A 21234-nucleotide genomic window follows, 5' to 3' on the forward strand; every position below is an offset into this window, starting at 1 on the left:
AAAAGCTGCTGTCTGTGAGTGAGCAGCTCCATCAAAGAGACATTTCTCCTCTAATCTTCTCAGACTGTTCAATTAAAATAATTGTTTAAAAAAAATATCAAATACCTTGCAAAAAAAAAACAAACAAGGATTAGAGAAATGCCCAAAAGACAAATTAAAATTTGTGAAACAGAACTTTCACAAGATCTTTTTTGCTGCTTTCCTCCCATTAATCATTTCACAACCTTCAGATTTATGGTGGTGTTTGAGCACCACTGAACTAAATATAGAGTTGTGTATAAAAAAGCCGTTAAAACTAGGTCCACCTTGACCAGCTACAACTGTAAAACGCTGCTTATACATTGATGGATCAGTATTAGCATAACATATAATAACATATTACTAACAGGGAGCGAATAATTTTACTTTCGATATTGTTCTTTGTTGAGAATATTTCCACACTTTAAATGTGCTTAAAGTTGTAATCTTTAAGATTTTCATGAAATAAAACCCCAGTTTTTAGTAATTTATAATAATTTTTACATTCCCACGATTTTCAAAGTACAACTCTATATAGTAGTGTTCATTGTTAGTGGCAGAGCCATTACCCACAAAGATTTCACATGTACGAGAGATTGACAGGAAATGGTACATTCTGTTGTATTTTTGCCAGCTGAACTGCTTTAGGAGTATTTTCTGTAAGTGTAGTATGAAACGCCATTTGCTGTTACCACCAGGAAACACAGGTGTTGCAAAAATCAGCGAGGACAGAAATCAGAAGGATTCTAACATTAAGCAGGATTTGGAATGCAGGATTTTTAGTGTTTGTTCATCGTACCACATTTACTTTGAATTACAGATCTCATATCACACTGCATCTGTGGAAGCACAGTCACAGCGGGGCACAAACGGCGTAAAAATCTTCAAGACTATTTTTCTTTAACTCTTTATTTCGAGGAGGTTTCCTCTGATAAATGAGTTCTTCAGCTGTGACTCATCCAAAAGGTGAAACAGGAAAGGTGCAGTACATTAGCTGGGCTGTGTTTTTAGAAACATGAACTCCTACTCCCTAAAGTAGACTGAATATTTGAAACATCGAGAGGTGGTGACCAGTGAGAAATGACACAAAGGTAAGCACACATCAAGCAAAACACCTATCCTCCACCATTCCTCACGCCATCATTTCTCTTCAGCTGGTACACCAATGTACAGACACACACACACACATCATTCATTTTACCTTCAAATGAAAGCACACACATGTGAACTTGGCAGCAATTGATTCACATATATACACACTCTTGCGTCATTTCACTCTCAAATGTAAGCGCTCACAGGCCACTGGCAATGCTTTGCCATAGAAAACACATGCATACTCAAACACACACTCTCATACACATACACACACCCACACACACATGCATCTATATACTCTGGGCAGCTGTTGAGTCAGTCAGTGGGTTTGCTGGTCCGTGGTAATAACAGTGGGGCTGATGGGAAGGCAGCTGAATGTTTAGCAGCCGCAGCAGAGGGCCATCCCAGCGTGGCTTCTGCTGCCAACAGCCCTCCACACATATTCGCATGCAAACACACACTCATTCACACACACACACACACACATGCTATCTGCCACCCTTTCAGCCAACCCCTCCAGTCCTCCCACCCCTCCCAGTCTGCAGCGACTGGAACATGACTGTCCATTCTCATCAGGGATGGGGGAGGAGGGGGGGGGGGGGGAGGAGATGAGGAGAGACAACAGCTTGATATTCTCCAGAGGGAGCGTTCAATAGCGAGATGGAGGAACATGAGGAAATTGAAGACATTGCAGGGAGAAAACAGGAAATATGATACAGTATGAGACTTCACTCAAACAACTGGGATTAATAGTCTATTATGGTAATTCATTCTTCATGAGGTCAGTACAAGTAATAAGTGCGAGCTGCGCAACACACAATATGAGTTCACATAATGTGAGTCCAACAAAGGGACGAGACACAGTACCAAAGTACCAGCAAATAACTGAGTCTTCTTCTAACACATTTTTAATGAGAAAAGCCTGCACAGGTGTTTCCTCTTCTGACTGGACCTCTGCTCAGGTTGGAATCATGTTGGTAAGCTATGATGGCACTGCAAGTGGTCACCAAACTGCCTGAACCAATAAGAATGACAAATGTATAAGTTGTCCCGCCTTAACAGGTATCACAAAACTAACAGGGCAGCAAGAGAGATGTCAATCAAGAACAGCGTGCAAACACAGAGTCCTGAGTTCTCATCGCATCAGGTGGCGCTCTGTCAGGTGAGCTAGCGGGGCCCTCAGTGTGCTTACTTTTAATAACTACACTCCGATGGACAGAAGTGTAACATGCTGGTCCTCACTATGGATGAGTGCTGGTGATGCACTGATTAGGCCTACATTACATGCATTGTGATGAATGTTTAAATTTATCACTCTGCACTAAGATTTATTACTGGTGATAATTCTAATACTCATCATTGTGAGCTGTATGCTAAGGTTGGGTGGCCGTCTCTCTCTGACAGACACTGGGTTTTATTTATTTCTAAGGCTGTTACTGTTTTTCACCCCCTGACATGACTTCTTTGCTCTCTTTTAATGTGGGTCCTTATCGAACATTTTACTGAACTTAAAAAAAATCCAGTTTCTCTCATTGTGCACCTGCGACCTGGAATAACATGCAGAACAATTTAAAGCTTATCTCATTTTCATCCTTAGGACAATTTATATTGTTAATCTTATTTCACACCCCGCTGTACTTGTTCTAGTTGATTCACCTACTTTGAATATTAATTGCTTTATTTATTCTTAAAGTTTTATTATTTCACTAGTTTACTCGGCTATGTTGTAAATGAGGCCTCTTCTTCAGTGTATTTCCAAGTCTAAATAAAAGTTGAATGAATAAATGAAAATTAACTAGCAGAAAAGTTACAAACGTGGACCACAGTCCAGGCCTAGTTTACATTCATCTTGTGGCAGTCTCTGTTTTGAATAAATGAATGTCTGCTTTTATTTAATTGTCAAAAAGCAGACATGAAATGCACTCAGCCCAAATGAGCTTACAGAGGCTGCATTAACCAGACAAATTACAGCGCTTGTCATTTGTTAAAACTCACCAAGAGTCTTAGTTAGGAGATCTCAAGGTCAAGGGTCAAGGTCAAGGTAATCTTTATTATCCCTGAGGGGCAATTTGCCTCTACTTCTTAACAGTATGACCTTCACTTCAGTAAGATGTTTCATTATTTTAATTTCAAGGTTTGAGTATGTTCACGCTGATTCTTGAATACTCAATCAACAGGTTACATAAGCAACCTTTTCCAGCCTGAAGATAGAGCTGTGAAAGGTGTTTTACAGTCTTCTTCCATGTCTCTTTCCACGTCTCCATGCCTGTTCCTTACAAATCCAGAGTAATCAAATCCAAAAATAAGGTGACTGTTTATCCAGCAAGCATCAGAGACTAATAAATGTGCTAAATGGAACATTAAGCACACAATGGAAATAAGGATGTCCTTCTCAAGGCAGGACAGCGTGGCTGAGATGTAACGACAAAAAAGGCAGAAAGGAAATGAAGAGGCAACATGCAAGACGAGGAAGAGGAACACGCAGAGTTAACAGAGACAAGGACGGGGAACGTTTGTCTACTGTGAAATTAAGAAGTGCAATAAAAGAAACCGTTGAGTAACTGTGTGTTTGTGTGCATTTGTATAGGTGGGTGGGTGTGTGTCTGTGTGTGTGTGTGTGTGTGTGTGTGTGTGTGTGTGTTTATGTGTGTGTTTAGGTGTGTAATGAGCCACCATGCAACATCAACTGCATCCTTCAGGCGAAAACTGTATTGACAGGTGTCGTCAACAGGGGGCCTAATCTTGTTTGGATTTTTGCCAGTGGCATTTGTACCTGCGTGTGTGTGTGTACGTGTGTGTGTACGTGTATTACCCATGTTGTGAGGACATAAGTCCGTTTACCCAGTCACATTGTAAGCCAAATGTAAGCCTATATAATGTCCTCTGAAGTGATGGAAACACGACTTTTGTGTGTGTGTGTGTGTGTGTGTGTGTGTGTGTGTGTGTGTGTGTGGGTGGAGGGGCGGACATCTGAGTTTATGCATGAATTTCTGTATGTGGTCTACATGTGTGGCCATGCAGATGTTTGTGTGTGATGTCTGACTGTGTGTGTGTGTGTGTGTGTGTGTGTGTGTGTGTGTGTGTGTGTGTGTGTGTGTTAGTGAGTCTGTGATGCCTGTGGCGTTTCTCCCTGGCTGTGCCCATTGAGAGCCGTGTCTGGATATGCTTCCATGCAGCAACAGAGCACTGGACTTCAGTTAATTCTCTGTCTCGCCTCCAAAATAACAGGCACGCTTCAATGGCAAAACACTCTTTTTAACATTCCTTTTCAACTCTTACTTTTTATCACGATTTTACACCCAATTAGTCATCAAGAACAGTCAAACAATACCTGATCTGAATTACTGAGAGGGGGATCATCAGACAATTAAAAATCAACAGGGGAGCAAAGTTATTAATTATTGGTATTTTGGGATTAATTCAAGCCTGCGAGGGAGATTTTGATCATCGGCTCTGACAGTTTGGGTGCTGCACATTCTCACCTACTGATGCTCTGTATGAAGTCATAGAGGAAAGACTGCAGCTCTCACAGCTTTGATCGCTTTTTTCGTTTGATCGCACTGAGCTGAACCGAGCTGATATAAATGACAGACACAGAGGAGTTCAGAACATTGGAAAACAGTCGCAAATTCAGATTTTAATGAAATTAGTAACAATTCTAAAACACAGGTGAGATGTTGTGATCGTAAATTGTGTATTGATCATTGTTTTACATCTTCAAAGGATTGCATGGTAATACTTCAACTGGTTTGAGTTAAGATTAGGAACTTAAAGGTATAGTATGCAACATTTCCACATTAAAAATCGACTAGACCGATGCCATATATTTGGTTATATTTGGTTGCGTTGTGTACTTATATCCCCCCAAATGTTTCAAACAATGTTCAAACTCAGAGAAATCCCCGTTTTATTCAAGGTAAGGGTGTGTTTCATTCTGTCACCTGTCAGTAGCATCATATCCCCTCTACCCCATCCAGGTGCTATAACTTCTGGGGACACAGAGCAAACGCCAGATGATGATGTTCCAGATGATGAACTCAGCGAACACGACCTGACATGAGGGCTGGCTACAGAATCATCTGTGCTCCTGTAATAAATAGCTCTGTCTGATGTGCAAATTCACTGTGATTGAAACAAACTTGTTTTACGTGACATGTTTGTCAGATTGACTGGACGTCCATCCCTGCACATCTTTCTGACAACCAAAGCGGGGGGGCTGCATCAACTTTCCAAAACTGCCAATCTGACAAGCATGCCCATGTCACAAAATGATCAGACAGGTGTGTGGAGGTGAGACAGTAGGCAGCATTTTAGCATCTTTCTCAAGCTTTCGTTTGAACACCTTTGAGGAAAGACTTTCTGAAAGTGTGGCCATTTGAAACAGATATAAATATTTTCTGTTCAGACATGGTCAGCACCTCGTACGACCGATTTTGTAACATACTGAACCCTCAAGATTCACATACAGTAGTAAAGGAGCTGTACGTAAAGCAATACCCTAAAACTGAGACCATGGAAACTTTAAAAGATAAGCACTGCACTCCTATGACATTGTCAGGCAAATGACAGTTCTTTTTTTTTATTTTTTATTTTATTTTTTTTGTTAAGATCAAAATGATGCAACCAAATCAAAGGTGTCTTCTTTATTCCATGCATTCTTATTCCTTGATAAAACCTGGGCTATAAATTAACCACAATGCAACTCAGCCACAGTCAGTTTGGTCAGAGAATTGGGTTTATTGTAGTAGCAACTACGGTAGCTTCGAGCTGCCAGCCTAAGGAGCCGGATACAGAGGTCAGGCAAGCTCACTGCTTTCTAACTCCACCCCCCAAGTTTTGTTTTGTATTTTTTTGCTTTTTCATTTTCAAACTTGTGGTTTTCAGACCCAACTGATGCTGACTTAAGTGAGTCTTAAGTGAGTGAGAATGAGCATGCAGCAACAGAAAATGTTGCTTGCCATAAGAGGTGAGTGTTTCTCGGCACCTCAGCTTTGTTCACACTTTTCATGATGTACTTTTCATGTTTTGTTGAATGGACCGAGGCACAGCAGTAGGCAATCAGCTGAGATTTCTTATGCATATGTACATTGAGGGTGTTCATGCATGCACTTTATGGTAAAAGCATGGTGTTGGAGTTCCTTCCCACGCTCTCTCATGCTGGCAGGAGGAGGTGTTACGGCAGGTGATGGGGAATTAGAGAAGCGAGAAAATTGAATACGAGACTTGAAGGTGGCTCATTATCGGAAAGGCAATTCCAATCCAACATAATTAAGGCACAACAATGCAATAACTGTCAGCTCATTACGGAGAATAATAAAATTCACATCACAGTGTCACTCTCACAAATGCCAACTTCAGGCGCCAACTGTGATCATGCAGCCAATCCTTTCCTCTTTAACAGAGAAATTACAATGGAGCTTTGGGTGGAGGCCCATCTGCTTAGATTTCTTACATCCTAGTCCTCTCAGTCACGATGTGAGGATTGGGTTAGATGAGAGGATGAAGAGGTGTTAAGGTGGTATCCACTCTAATTAAAAGCATCCAAATAGATATGAATAAAGGGAGAAAACTTTATGTTATGTAAACAAAGTATATGTGGGTGTTTATAGGTTTCCATATGAGTCTTCATTGTTATATATTTCAAAGTGGATCATATATTTTTCTTCTTTTTTTATTCTCATAATGTCTTTTGCACACTCTTTTACAGGTGAAATGGACACAATTAAAGCTGATGATTTTCCCTTTTTGTACCTTTTCTCACTTAAGAAAAAACTCAGATTTTGCAAAAAGCTAGGTTATCTTAAAGAATAACTCACCAAATCAAACCAAACAAAACTTTCTGCGTATCCAAAGCCTGAAACAGCTTATTCCTCTGTACCAAAGAGTTCCACTGTTGTCCAGAAACTATTGAAAAGACATCATTAAGTCGCAGTTTTAAACTGGGTGACATGTTCCTTCCCTATCACGAGCACACACATTGTAGGTAGTTTTCCTGGTCCATACATACTCACTAGAGCATCAAATGTTAAAGTAACACTGTCTAAACACACATTTAGTCCTGTTTAAGTGATGTTAGCTAAACACTACAGTGTTCACTTGTTTTTAGGAAACAAATTGGCCTTTTTTACAAGTGAAAACACAGTAAATTGAAGTTAAACATTTGCATCTTCAGTGGGAACAAATGGGCTTGGAGCTGAGAGTCACGGGCACGGTAGGGAAAGTATTGAGAGACATTATCAGTTTTGTTCTTTTCATGACATTTGTTGGCAAGAAGGAAAATATGGAATATAGATTTTTTCTATCCCAATAAAATCTGTTACTTTCCAACAGAGGGATGGCCCACTGGGAGCATCACCCAGCCCCCACAGCACCAACCAACAGACATCTCCCATAACATATTGTTGCAGGACACTAAGGAGGTCTGGAGGTGTGTTTTCAGCAGCACAGACGCTATTGAAAGATCAGAGAAATTCTATCAGAATATTATAGGAGTAGTACAGGCAGCAGCGCGTCTCTATGATCCTCTCACTCTTCCATGACTACACGTTGCTGCTTTTCACTTAGATCATAAAGGAGACACTATAGAGAATATAGGCTGCAGTATAGTATAGAATTGAGTATTTGTCATATATACTTTAGAGAATATTATAGATATAAGCCAAAACTGACAGTAGTTTAACTGAGAGGAAAAGGCACAAAAAACAAATCCTTCTGCTACTTCAGAACAATAAACAGCTCCATGGATTTATCAATACACAGCACAGTTAGGCTACTGATTACCCAGCGTCATGGTCGGGGTCATAGATTCTAACCTGCACAAACATCAGAGAGATAAAGGATCAATGAGTCAGACAGACTAGACTAACATGGTCACATAAATAACCCCAATGCCCCTGCACTCTCTTTGCTACTAGGGGATGAAGAGGGGGGTGGCAGGTTAATAAGGGGAATGCATTTTGGTCATTTTGCTAAAAAGGGGGATGGTTTCCTCCCTCATCCTCCTCAGATCGCTAACTGTCTATACCTTCAAAACAAGCCCCCCTTACAGTGAGCACAACTCAAACTATGCATCACATAACAAAAAGTGAGTGCCACAAAGTCATTCAAAAATCAATAAATGGTTAATGAATATTAAGAGTATGAAAGCCTATTTGCTCGGCAAATGGCATTTTTCATAATAAACTGTTCAAATGCATTTCTGTGCTATTGATTTTATTTTAAATTCCCTTTTTTCAATTAAAACTGAAAATAATGACCCCTAAATATACTGTCTGAGTGTCATAATGTAGTATGACTTAGGCACTGCAGTATGGTTCAAATGATTCTGTGGGGGCTAATGGAAAAAAGCTGCGCTCTTGAGAGAGACACACCAGCAACATGACCATCTCCTACTTACCATAAAAGAGAGAAACAGACATAATGAGGGGCAAAGGGAGTGAGAGAAGGAGACATGATCTCTGGGAGCACATACTATTTAATTATAGTCACAATTAATCTGATTTACAGGCACACACACACACACACACACACACACACACACACACACGCACACACACCAGAGCAACCAAGTCTTCTTTTGCATAAGATTAGACTTTCTCACTTTGTCGCTTTGGTTTCTCTACACACAAAAAGGAACAGTGTTTTTCTTTGGTTTCATATCATAAAAGACTGAAGATACACACCTATACAGTCACAAACACACACGCATATATGTACATACATGTCTCCCAAGGGAGCAAAAGCAAATACAATTGGATGGACTGATTGATTTACACACGCACACACACACACCCACACAGCACACACACACACAGTATTGTTCTCAGCAGTAATGTAATCTTGCCTCAGCTGCTGGCTTCATCAGACTGATGTAATAGGAAACTAGTATTTATGTTTTTCAGAAAAGATGGATTGAGTGGAGGGAGAGAGGAGGGTGTGAGGAGGTTACAGCCCTGAACTGACTCCACTCAGCCTGTCAGGCCTGAGGAGGGAGGCAAGGGGTGAGAGAGAGAGAGAGAGAGGCAGAAGGAGAGATTGGATCAGAAGTGGAGGATGGGTAAAGAGTTGTTAAATGGAAGGAAGGCGAGAGGTAGAGATTAGTTATAAAGGGAGAGATTGCATGAGGAACGATGGAGATGAAAAAAGAGATTGGAGGAGGTGTAGATTAAACAGATTAGAGGGCAAAGGATTGTTTTTCTTTTCATTTCATGTTGGTCTTACTTGCCACTTGAGTGTGTGTGTGTGTGTGTGTGTGTGTGTGTGTGTGTGTGTGTGTGTGTGTGTGTGCGTGTGTGTGCGTGCTAGAGTGTGCATGTGCGTGTGCATGTGTATGTGCAGCCATGAGTGCAGTGTAGCATCGTAGTGTAGTGTGATATGGAGCAAGGCTATTACATGCTGGAAATCCCCCCTGGAGGCAACTGTACTGTGTAAAGTCATGTAATATCGTGTCAATAGCAGCAATGTGAATGTGGACTATTTGTGTTACACAGACATAATAATGCATACAAGGAGTGTACACTGCCATGATCAGCCAGCTGTGTGTTTCCATATGTGTGTGTAAGCTCATGCTCATCAGGGGGTTCGTGCGTTTTGGTTGGTGGCCAGAATGCAGATGGGATAATTCCAAGAGCTCTTTAATTTGTTCCAATAAAATAAACTGGAAAAGCATGATAATAAAATTAGTGTAGTTCTTCTGCTGATCTGGATACACGATACTGCACTAAATGGTAATTATTACACTCTAAAACAATCTAAGGGGTCTTTATTGTATTAGAGGAGAGGTTCTGGGTGTTTTGAAGTCTAACTTAATACAATACGTAATCTGTTATCATTCCTCCTCTATTCTGACTGCCTCCCTATGAACTCTGTGCAAAAAGAGAACCCTGACTGGACAAAAACGCCGTCAGGAAACACAATCCAAGTGACTGCTCCTTTTCTTTTTCTGCATTTGGCAGAACAAATTAGTTAAATATATACGTAACTTCAAGAAGACATTGTAGTATGGGACGGACGAATGATTGAACACTGCCCTTTAAAACGGGTTCTGCTGTGCTGTCATTCAGATAATAGAGAATCTTCCTCCCATTGGCATCCACATTCTCCAATTTCCTTTTCAGTATTTTCCCTTAAATTAAAGTAATGCTGAATGGAGCCAGTTGGGATAATTTGCTTCTCTTTCTCACCGCTGCCTTCTCAACAGCTGGGCTCCAGGGCTATTTCTGCTTTAAATAGTTGTATCTTTGTTCAGTGCAGTCAGCATTTCCTCCTTTCATGTTTTTATCTTTGGAGTGGCGTCGCCCCTGGCCTTGTTTCATATAGCCTGTTCATTACACCATGTACTGCTATTGACTGGCTGCCTAACACGCCACTGGCAGGAGGAAAGCCATTCAGCGAAAGTGGCAGCAAAAGCCAGGTAGGTTGCCATGGACACTGCAACATCCATGGTTAGTTGTGCTTGTGTTAAACCAATGAAAGCAATTTTTTCCAGCCACTTTGTGTTTTTTGGTGTGGGGTGGGGGGGGGATCTGTTTTTTGAGATAAAGAGTCTTTAGGGTTTTTACAAACGCATTATCTCATTTTTACTGTTTGTTGTTTGACCAGCTTCACTTCCTCTCCCACAGTTCTCCCTCTGCTACAGTCACAGGAAACAACAATGACATGTTGAAGCCTGATTTATAACAGTGGGGGTATGAGATCCTTTTGCGTGCCTACAAGGTAGATTTTGTACTGATGTAGTGATTGAGTGAAAACACTGACAAACGACAGCAATGTGTTTGTTTTGTTAGGCTTAAGCAAGCCCCACATAAATGATTTAGTGTTGTTCATGTTTCTGTGAGTTTCACGAAGGGTGAGAGCCTTTCACTTGGTTGCAATCTGGAACCTCACCACTAGATACCATTAAATCTTATGCAATGGACCTTTAAGCCAATTTCTGGTAACAGCTCTCTTACTTGCTGCAGGTAAAACTTTAGTCAAGTCGAGATCTTCTCTCGTCAAAGTGTGTTCAATGTTCCCACGACACATAACAGCACAGGCATTTAGTATTTCACATCTCAAATACTTTAACTGCATTAAAATGTCTCAAAGCTGCCCTGTCTTTTTACAGTTTCAGACAATATGTGATTGATCAGCCTCCATGTTCCCACAAAGCCTCCAACATTGGTGGTGTAAAGCAACCTGCCTGTTTTTCATTTAGTGTGAAGCAGGTTAAATTCTTCCAGCACATAGTGGGAATGTTTTTTAATGTTACTGGTTACATCTGTGTTTAACAAGTCCAGCTGTTCACAGTAAGAAAGGCCAATAAAGGCTGGTGGAAAGACTTATTGTTTCCGCTTACAGTAGTATTCTTTCACTCCACCAGAAAACCCAAAACAGTAAGAAATCAAAAGGTTGAGGGAGAGAAGTGCCACACTGTGTGTTGACAAGACAAAATAAATATATAAATGCCATATTAAGTGGGTGGTAGCAATAAAAATGCCATAACACTCTTTCAAATTCTCCAGTCCTCTCACACAATAATGAGAATATTCACATAAGTGCAGCTGAGAAAGACACCCAGTGATTTAGCATTTACTTGTGGCAACTTTTTGAAATTAAATAACAACTTGTGTAACATTTGGTTAGAGGGGTAATAACATGAGTTCCACTGGTGTCCAGATGAGAGTGAAGAGATATTAAAGATGCATTAATCAATATCTTATGTTAACAATGGATTAAATGAGCAATGTGAAGGGTCCCGCTCGTTACAAACCCACATAAAGAGCCCAATGTTTTTCTAAGGAGCTGGTGGAGACCAAACCAGAGCTGAGAGCGAGTATTAGATTTAACACTTGTCAGGTGGCCAGAAACATGTCTCCAACAGCTTGTTCTGCTGCTCTAACTTGATAATTAGGCTTAATTGTCATTCTGTTCCACTCCATTACTTGATCTGATATCTTATTCAGATTAGCCTCTTTAGGAGGGGTTGTTATTTTGCCCTAACTACACAGTAATGAGTGAGGTATCCATCACAAAGTCAGTCAACAAGGCTAGTTGACAGGGGCAGAGCCTTTTCTATGCTGCTATTTTTCATACATGTAGTTACATAGCTGGTTGGCTATTGCAGAAGCTGACAACCCCACTGTTTATCCCACACACAAAGCTAGGTCAGCTGTCTCTCTAACCAGAGGAAATAGCCGTCACGGAGCACAGAGTGCAGAGTGGAGCTGGTGTTTGGGGGGGGGGGGGCAGGTTAAGCCCTCGCTCTGGTTCCTCTACTTGTCCCACTGGGCTCTTTAAGAAGCTCGAGGCTTACACAGCCACGAGCCAGAGAGGAAAACTTGCTCACACAGACTCACCCTCACACTAACATGCACACATATGCACATGCTCATGGTGGTGATAAGGAGCTACTTAAGGGTGCTTGAGCTTTCCCACTTAAACACTTGTTTATAAGCTGTAAGCACACCTAGTCCTGCAACTGTGCTCACTGTGTGTTCTTCAGAGCAAACAAAAACCAGTGCAGGAGGAAACACAGAAGGGTAAATAAATCCACAGGACTGGTTTGTACACACACATGTGCTCACACGTATTTTCTTAGAGAGAGAAGTTCCTTTCCTGGCGGCATTTTTACCTCTTCCTTGTCTTCGTCCCTTAATGAGGCTGTGAGTAGCGATCTGGTTGGGCTTTTGTCAGCGGGTGGCTGGAGCTCCACAGACAAATTAAAACTCAATTATGTTTTCATTTCACGCTCTTTTATTGGGCCAGATAATAAAAAATTTGGAATAGCTACTCAGGAGGGATGAGGGAAAGAAAAGGAGGGAGGACGGATGGAGGAGGCCGAAGGGAGGAGAATACAGACGGGGCTGTAACCGTTAACTCCTCCCTTATGATTTTCTTCTATATTATACTCTGTTTCTTTCTGTGTGTGTGTGAGTGTGTGAGTGTGTGAGTGTGTGTCTCAAGAAAAATAGCCATAAAGCCTGCAAAAGCATTAAAATGAGATATTAAGGCCATACATTTCTACACGACTACAATGATAATAATGTATAGTTGTACTTTTATGTGGCCTCCATTGAATGCCATCTTTCATATATAAAGTGCATCTGTGGTTCCCAACCTTTTTTGTCTGATGTACCCCCACAGTCCTGTCACATTAACACAAGTGCCCCTTTAACAACATCACTCATCCACTTGTTTGAAAATGTATTCATTTGCGTTGAGTTTAAACTGAATGTTTTTTAACACTGTTGAGTATATGAGATTTACACGATTGGACTGTCAGTGTTGATGGTAGTCTGGAAACTACTAGAACTTCCAACTATTTCTACTATTTAGTGTTTGTATTGTTCTGCTCGTTTGTAGAGTACTTTCACTCACAATGTGTAATGTCCAGGTGCTCTTTTTAATCATATTGGTACATTTTCAGGTGACCTAGTAGTTGACGGATTGTGCGATCTTCCCATGTCGTCCCTTCGAACTGCAGAGGTTGCCCATGGTTAAGATTCACGGCTGGACATTACATCAATGGCAGTGAGCACACACAGTTGTGTTTCCATCATTTTTGGGGACATTGAATAGACTTACATTAATGTCCTGCCGACTTACCCAAACCATAACCAATCTTAACCAATCTTATACCTTATCTTAACCTAATTCTTCACGCTAGAATTTAACAATTTACATTATGGAGACTTGCATTTTGTCCCCATAATGCAGGTGAGTCCCCACAGCGTGACTGTGTAAACAGATTCATGCCCCCACAACGTGAGGAATACAGGTCCACACATACTATATAACACATACTATCCTACCACTGTGCATTGTGACGAATTGATCTCCAGTGAGGAAAAGCCATCACAGGCACACACCCACATGCTGCTGTTGCCCTGCAGTGCACTATCTGTGGTAACTGATTGATTGTACAAGAGAACACAACAGACACAATTAGTTCACCCTGGTCATCTCGTTAGGAATTCCCTTGGGACCCTGTTGACATGTTAGACACACACACATGCACACACACACACACACACACACACACACACTTTTTCTTCCCTTTCCCGTTTTTATTCTTCTCCCAGATCCCTCTTTCCAATCAAACTCAAGGCTTCTGACATCTGCCCTTCCCCTGCTTTTCGTCACACGTCCCCTCCACCCGCTTCCCCAGGCAACCTTCGCCCTTTCTGTCAATCAATCATCCCACACCTCATCACCCAACACCTACCCATCCTTACCTCCCTACTGCTGCTGTTGCTGTAACACTTTTAATTACGGCGAGTTAAAAATTACGAGCCCAGAACAGCGAGTTGCTGGCAGGTTGGCTTTAATTGCCTTGTGTTGTAATTCCGGACAGAGGAAAGGGGAGGGTGGGGAGGGTTGGGGGTGGGTCACACTTGGGTGGCAGTGAGAGAGAGAGAGAGAGAGAGAGAGAGACATTGACTTTCAGATGACCTCCTTAATCAATCGACAGCCAATAGTGAAGTAGAGCGCTGCAGCAGTTTCCTCCCTCTCACTCAGTCTTTTATCCACTAATATTCCCCAACACACACGAACACACACACACACACACTTCAAGAATCCCACACTTGAATATTGGCAGTAGGTTATGAGGCCTGAGTAGAGTCTAGAGGAATTTTTCTCCAGCTGATGCAAATAACTGTCATAGATCTCCCAAAGTAAACCCCACCTCCGTCTTGTTGTTGGTGCCTCACAGCTTGAAGCTAGTGTCATTATTAAAAAATCCTTTCAGTATATGCTTACTGGCACCTCTCTTGGTGGTCTGCTCGGTAATTAAAATGAAATCTCGATGGCAGACGCCCTTGGCCACCTTTGCTTTTTGATTCAAAACACAGAAAAGCAACACACACAGCCCAGCTTCTACTCCCAACCATGAATTCATAATGAATTGAAATGATTTATGGCTCCACCCTCCCTCATATGGACAGACACCACTGGAACCACTCTGATATATTAAAATGGAGTGCACCCCTGCGTCGTGGCCCTAAGTGGCATGGTTAGCCAACCTAAACAAGCCATAAAGCTCCTCCAGCTTCAGTGGATCTCAGTCCATGGACTCTGCAGCTGGATGACCACTCCACTCTGGCCTCTCCTCTGCTGACTCCACCCATCTAATGATAACAGATATATTTGTGTCCTCTGCAGCAAAAGTGCATTAAGACGTAGGTCGCTGCGGGGCTAAGTGAACGCGTGTGCGCGCAGATGGTGACGGTGACAGAGATGCGAGCTGCGGTGGCATCTGACCAAGGGATCCATATAGAGATGACATCACCCCCAGACGAAAAAAGAGGAAGGGGAGGAGGAGGGGTTTTTTAGCTAACTATGAGCTCAGAATATCAATGGAGGAGGACAGCTCTAAGCATTCCTGGCACTGAGGCTCCAGCCCTCTCCTCCCTCAAGCCTCCCACCCCTCAGTGTCTATAACTCCTCTGTTGCCAGCCCTTTATCATGGGGCCCTGACACCTGTCCTTTTCCCACCCCTACCTCATGTTCACACGTCTTTTCTGGAATTCAGGTTGCCGGCTGCCGCTCTAGTCGTTGCCTCTTCCAGTCACAGCAGTGCCACCTTCCCTTCAGCACCACTCCTTGTTTTCTTTTCTTTCTGTTTCATTTTTTGCCTTAATTATGTCCTTTAGGCTAACAAAGAGGACACTTGTCTATTTCGAACACTGACATGGGTACACCTGGTCACACCGAGTCAACAGTGTTGACCTTGTCATACAAAATGAATTTATTAGTTATTTCAAACATATCATCACTTTTCCATGGCCTTTCCCATGAGGCAGATATTTGCTACTTAGACCTGTCGTCGCTTTAGAACTCAGTCACCTCACCAATGATTATAAAAGCCAAATTGAATGTATGCCCAATGTTCTTGTATCTTTTTGCCCAATTAAATCAAAGTGAGGAAGCCTCCATGAGGAAAAACTTGTTCTTGACTTCTCCCATTTCTGCCAGCTCAGCATGAGAGGACGATGACTAAGACCAGCGTTTAGCCGTGGTGGTAGCATTGCTAGGTGGACCAGATTTCACTTTGTCCAATAGTTTGGCTTATGACAAATGTTGGAGTAATGAAGCTAAATCTGGATTTCAACATTTTATGTATCAGGAATTTGAAGAAATAAACCTGTCTAACTTATCATAGAGTAATGAAGATCTGCAAAAACTAAGTTGACCTGGGTGCAGAAGTTTGATGTTCCTTCCTTCTCTCTCTCCTCATGGTCTAATTCATTATTTCAGAGTGCTCAGATGTAACACAATGTGACCACATTAAATCATACCCTTGAGTCTGAGCTTGCATGATTGGCTGAAATGGACGGAGCCTTCTGATTGGCTACAGATAATTCCCAGCTGAAAAAAAAGGCATTTGTGAATCGAACCACCTCAGGGGAGTCTCCGAACACCCACACGCAAACGCAGTGAAGTTCACACATGACAAGCAGTTTGTAAATGCAGGTTCAACAGTCTGCATATAAATGTAGCAACATCCAAATATGGATCTGATGAAAAAAATGCAAATACTTCTAAATGCATGTATTTGTGGATTTCTATTACATTGATTTAAAACACAAAAATACATTCGTGAAGCTTATTTTATGTGTTGATTTGTTTTACATTTAGATATAAAGATAAAAGATTTTTGTGGAGAGTCAATTATGGATAAATCACGAGATACATTTGTGAATCTTTCTGTGCGCATTCATTAATATTGACACTCTGCAGCTTTCGGGGGAAGAAGAGAGTACATAAATCAGAGAGGCCATTTCTGACCGTGAAAATAGTAGTTTGACAAAGAAAGCTTCACTCCACGTGTTTTTTTTCAAGATTCATTTAGTTTGTCAGGGCACTGCTGCCTCTACATTCATTAAATGGAATGTCATCCCTGTTGGTCTGTTCTTTCATGCTTCTCCACATCCTGTTTGATGCTCTTTTAGCTATCCTTGCTCTCTTTCTTCCATGAAAGTCAGTCCTTTTGCTGTCCTTGTCGTTTCTTTTGAGTCTTCACTTCACTTGAAGATGGGATGCTTTAAAAAACATTAAATTATCATTATCAAATTAATTATGATACCTTTGTAAATTACTAGTAAGCAAATTAGACCGTGATGAGTAGCTTCTATTACTTTAAAAATTAAGAGTGACACCACAGAAGAATGAAGGATGGCGCCTTCTTGTTTTGTCCTAAAAAGCCATCGAGCAATCAGTGGTGTTCTCTGTAGAAGTGTAGACGCTGGTGGAGGCTGCCAATCATCTGGAAAATGGTTTCATTTGTTTATAGTAATTACAGTTACATCTCTGAGGCAATGTGCTGCTGATTTACTGCAGTAAAAAGGCGCCGTGTACACCTTAAAGTTGCTTCCTCTGGTTTTCTTCACAGTCTTTTCCTGCGTTGTGAAGCGGATTTGTGCTGCCTCTCTCCATCCACTGCTTCATCTCTCCTTCTCTCCATCATCTCTTTCTGAAGCCTCTTTCCATCCATCTCTTTCCTTCCAACCATATCTCTCCCCCTCCATGCCTCCCTCCCTCCCCGGCTGTTTGAAGGAGAGCTCTTTGAGGGTCTGCTGACTTAATTACTGTAATGGGGTTTCTGACACTTGAGACTAAAGAAATAAAAAAGATGGAGAAGAGGGACTGGGGAGGGGGCAAACGAAGGGACATTATTATTAGTTTTATATGAAGGCCTTGGTCCATGAGCATAACAGAAAGAACTCCAAGGCTCCACAGAGACGCATTCTTTTGCAGCACTTTGTGCGCTTTTCATCAGTCCTTCGTTATAGTGAAAGTTTAATTGCATGTTTGCGCGTGTGCTTGCATGTGTGTGTGTGCAGGAAAAGAATGCACAGCTGTGTGTGTAGCTTTGTGTTTCTGGCACATTTGCATAGCAGTCTATGACGTTCAGAAGTGTTCAGAAGAGTCTCTCAGAAAACTTGTTAATTAAGCAATTATTGAACATTGCAGCTGTGACTCGTGGGAGACGTTCCGGCATGTTATTTGAGGTCCTTGTTTTGCAGGTTGTTTATGGCAGCAGTTCTTAAACTGCAGTTCAAGGATTTCCAGAGATCCTTGAGGGGATCCAAGGGGATTTTTGCAAACAAGTTTTGTAATTTTAGTTATTTTAGCAGAAGTTAGCTCAACATTTTGAGGATTCTCTGGGGGGAAAGACACAGAGACCTCAGTCCCTTGGTTAATGATTTAGTTTATGTCCTTTGCATGAGGATGTGTGAGACACCGCTGCTTGATTAAATGACTCAAAGACACTGACGTCCCCCAGAAATCCTGTTCACTGTGTTTGACTGGGAAATAGATTTGACCTACCTTGTCTCCTGATACACAAGCTGAGGCCTGAGGACTCAAACGAGAGTAGGAAAAGACATATGAAGAGGAAGAAAAGGATTTATACAAGAAAAAAGACGATGGGAAGAAGAAAGCTGAGGACAAGGAGGAGGAGGAAATTAGAGCCAAGTTCTTGTCCATCTTCATTATGGTTCATTTCAATTTTTATCAGTCACAGAGACATCTCAGACGTCTGGCTCGATATGCTGGCACACACACAAACATGGACATGCACATGGACATTTAGATGAGGCCCAATTCACTTTCTGATTTAATTAAATCAGAAAGTGAATTTTTACTCAGGATTTTAAAGATGTGCAAAAAGTCTCACCACAGAAAGCTTATTCTAATCTCTAACTATAACGAATGAAATCTCTGCGAGTGCTAGAAAATGCTAAATTCTTTCAACTTCCATTTTAAATGCAGTGAGAAGACCTGGCATCTCACACTAACACATACAGATATTTACAGTCACATTATATTTAAGTTATACTGAATATGGATATGAATATTGCACTTCAGATCATATTTACTACTCATTAAAATCCCTTTGGGAGCCTGAAACAGAGCTCATGGTAACATGTCTTTTAGATGAAGTGATATGTTGGTTGAAAAGTTGACATTTTGGCCTGGTGGGTGGAGAAAAGCTCATGGAGGAGCATAAATATGATAAGCGTTTGTTTGTTTGTTTGTTTGTTTGTTTGTTTGTTTGTTTGTTTGTTTGTTTTGGGGGGTAGGGTGGGGCGGGTTGTCAGATATCATGTCATGGAGCAAAGCATTGGTTAAGTGTAATTTTTGATGCTGACTGTAGATGATAGTTATACTGTCTCTTTAGAAGTAATCCTTAATGAGCCATAGATGCCATGTACACTTGGACTATAGGTGTCATACTCCAAAGTGTTGGACAAACCAACAAACCAAGTGAACATTGAACTGACCAACATTTTCATCCACAAGAAGCATTTATATAAGTTAATCTTCCAGGTTCAACATTGTTTCTGCACTGAGCACAAATGCAGAAGACAAGGAAATCAACCTGAAACTTAGCCTTGTGAAGTCAAAACATCAAAATTCTGAGCCCCTGCACATTAGCTGGGGTTATTGTACCTCTGTACAGCAGGCAATGCAGATTTCAGATGGTCAGCCATCATGACAAATATAAAAAAATACAGTATGCCAAGACAACAGTTCTGTGTGAGTAAAGAGTTACACTCATTGACACCAAACATCAATATATTCTTAGCACAATAAGCTGGATACATTATATAACTATCTTTAAAAGACCAATCTGTCGGACTTAGCGGCATCTAGCGGTGAGGTTGCAGATTGAATTCAACTGAATACCACTTGTCTCACCCCCTTTGGTTTGTCTGCTCTGGGCTACTGTAGAAACATGGTGGTGCAACATGGTAGATTCTGTGGAAGAGGACCTAATCTCTCTGTAGGTATATAAAGAGCTCCTGTAACTGTTCTTATTTTCAGGTGACTGTACACTAATGGAAACATACAAACATTTTATTACATTTCTGCCAATTGATCCCCCTAAATCCCACACACTGGACCTTGAACAAACAAAGTCAAGTTTGGCAAATGACAGAGTTTTGTTCAGCATTATTATCTTTGCAGTACAAACCAACACAAGCCTCATACCCTGACTGCATGCATCCATGGGAAATGTGGTTTTATTCTGCAACACTGCAGCACACACATTAACTTGTATTGGGAGAACACAAAAGGCTGTAATCATCTGTGGCATTCCGGTGCACTGGAATATTTGGTGCATAGAAAAAGACTATTTATACAGGCAATTGTGTTTTTTGTGTTTTGTGTTGTGTTTTTAAAGAACTACACTAATCATTCTACTGCTTTAACTGTGTAGCTGCCAATGTTCAAGTTAGCTGGCTACCTCCCAAGTTACTACTAAGCAGAGACTAGCTTACAAACAGAATTTCATAAAGGTTCATAAAACAACATTTTTAACCAAAACTGTATGAACTACTTGCATGTAGCTGTGTGTGGTGCTTCACTACTTTCTCAAGCATGGTGGTTTACGGGAAAATAACCCGTGTTGTAATTTTTTTTTAGTAGCAGTGCCAATATTACTGGCATGAGGCAGAAGCTACCAGTGTTGTATATTTATGATAATCATAAATCATGATAATCATGATAATCATACTAATTATAACAAATGAATGTTACAGTGATGCATTGAGGTTACAGACATGCTACATAGTGAAGTTTTTATCCTGAACCGAGAACTCACACAAAAACCTGCTTCTCATAACAACGGAGGTAAGAGAACACACACACACACACGCACAAACGCACACACGCACGCACGCAACTATTTAACCCCTCTAGGGGGTAGAATCGGCCTATCAGACAGCTGACGAAGGGTGCCGGTGGGGGGGCAAGGAATATAAATGGTGCTCCCAGTTCCCCATTAGTCTGTCTGAGTGGAAGATTGAGGGGGGTGGATGCATGGGGTGGGGTCAGGCTCAGGTGCTGAGCAGACAGGAGAAAAAACATCCCCTCTTTCTCCTTCCTTCTGCTTTTATCTAAGTTGTTGCACCTTTTAGGCAAGCGACCTCCATCTATCTTCAGTTTGGCTGAACCTGAGAGCTACCTGCAGGCTAGCTCTGTAATTCTATTACAGCCATCCCCGAGGAATCAGGAGTATATAACAGTGGTCATACTGGATAATACATTCATGTGAAATCAGCACACTTTCCGCTGTATGTAATGTCAGTGTTCTCATCTCTGTCTTTGACTTAACTTCTTTGTGAGATGTCT

The sequence above is a fragment of the Chaetodon auriga genome, chromosome 7, assembly GCF_051107435.1.
Source record: "Chaetodon auriga isolate fChaAug3 chromosome 7, fChaAug3.hap1, whole genome shotgun sequence".
Taxonomy (NCBI): domain Eukaryota; kingdom Metazoa; phylum Chordata; class Actinopteri; order Chaetodontiformes; family Chaetodontidae; genus Chaetodon; species Chaetodon auriga.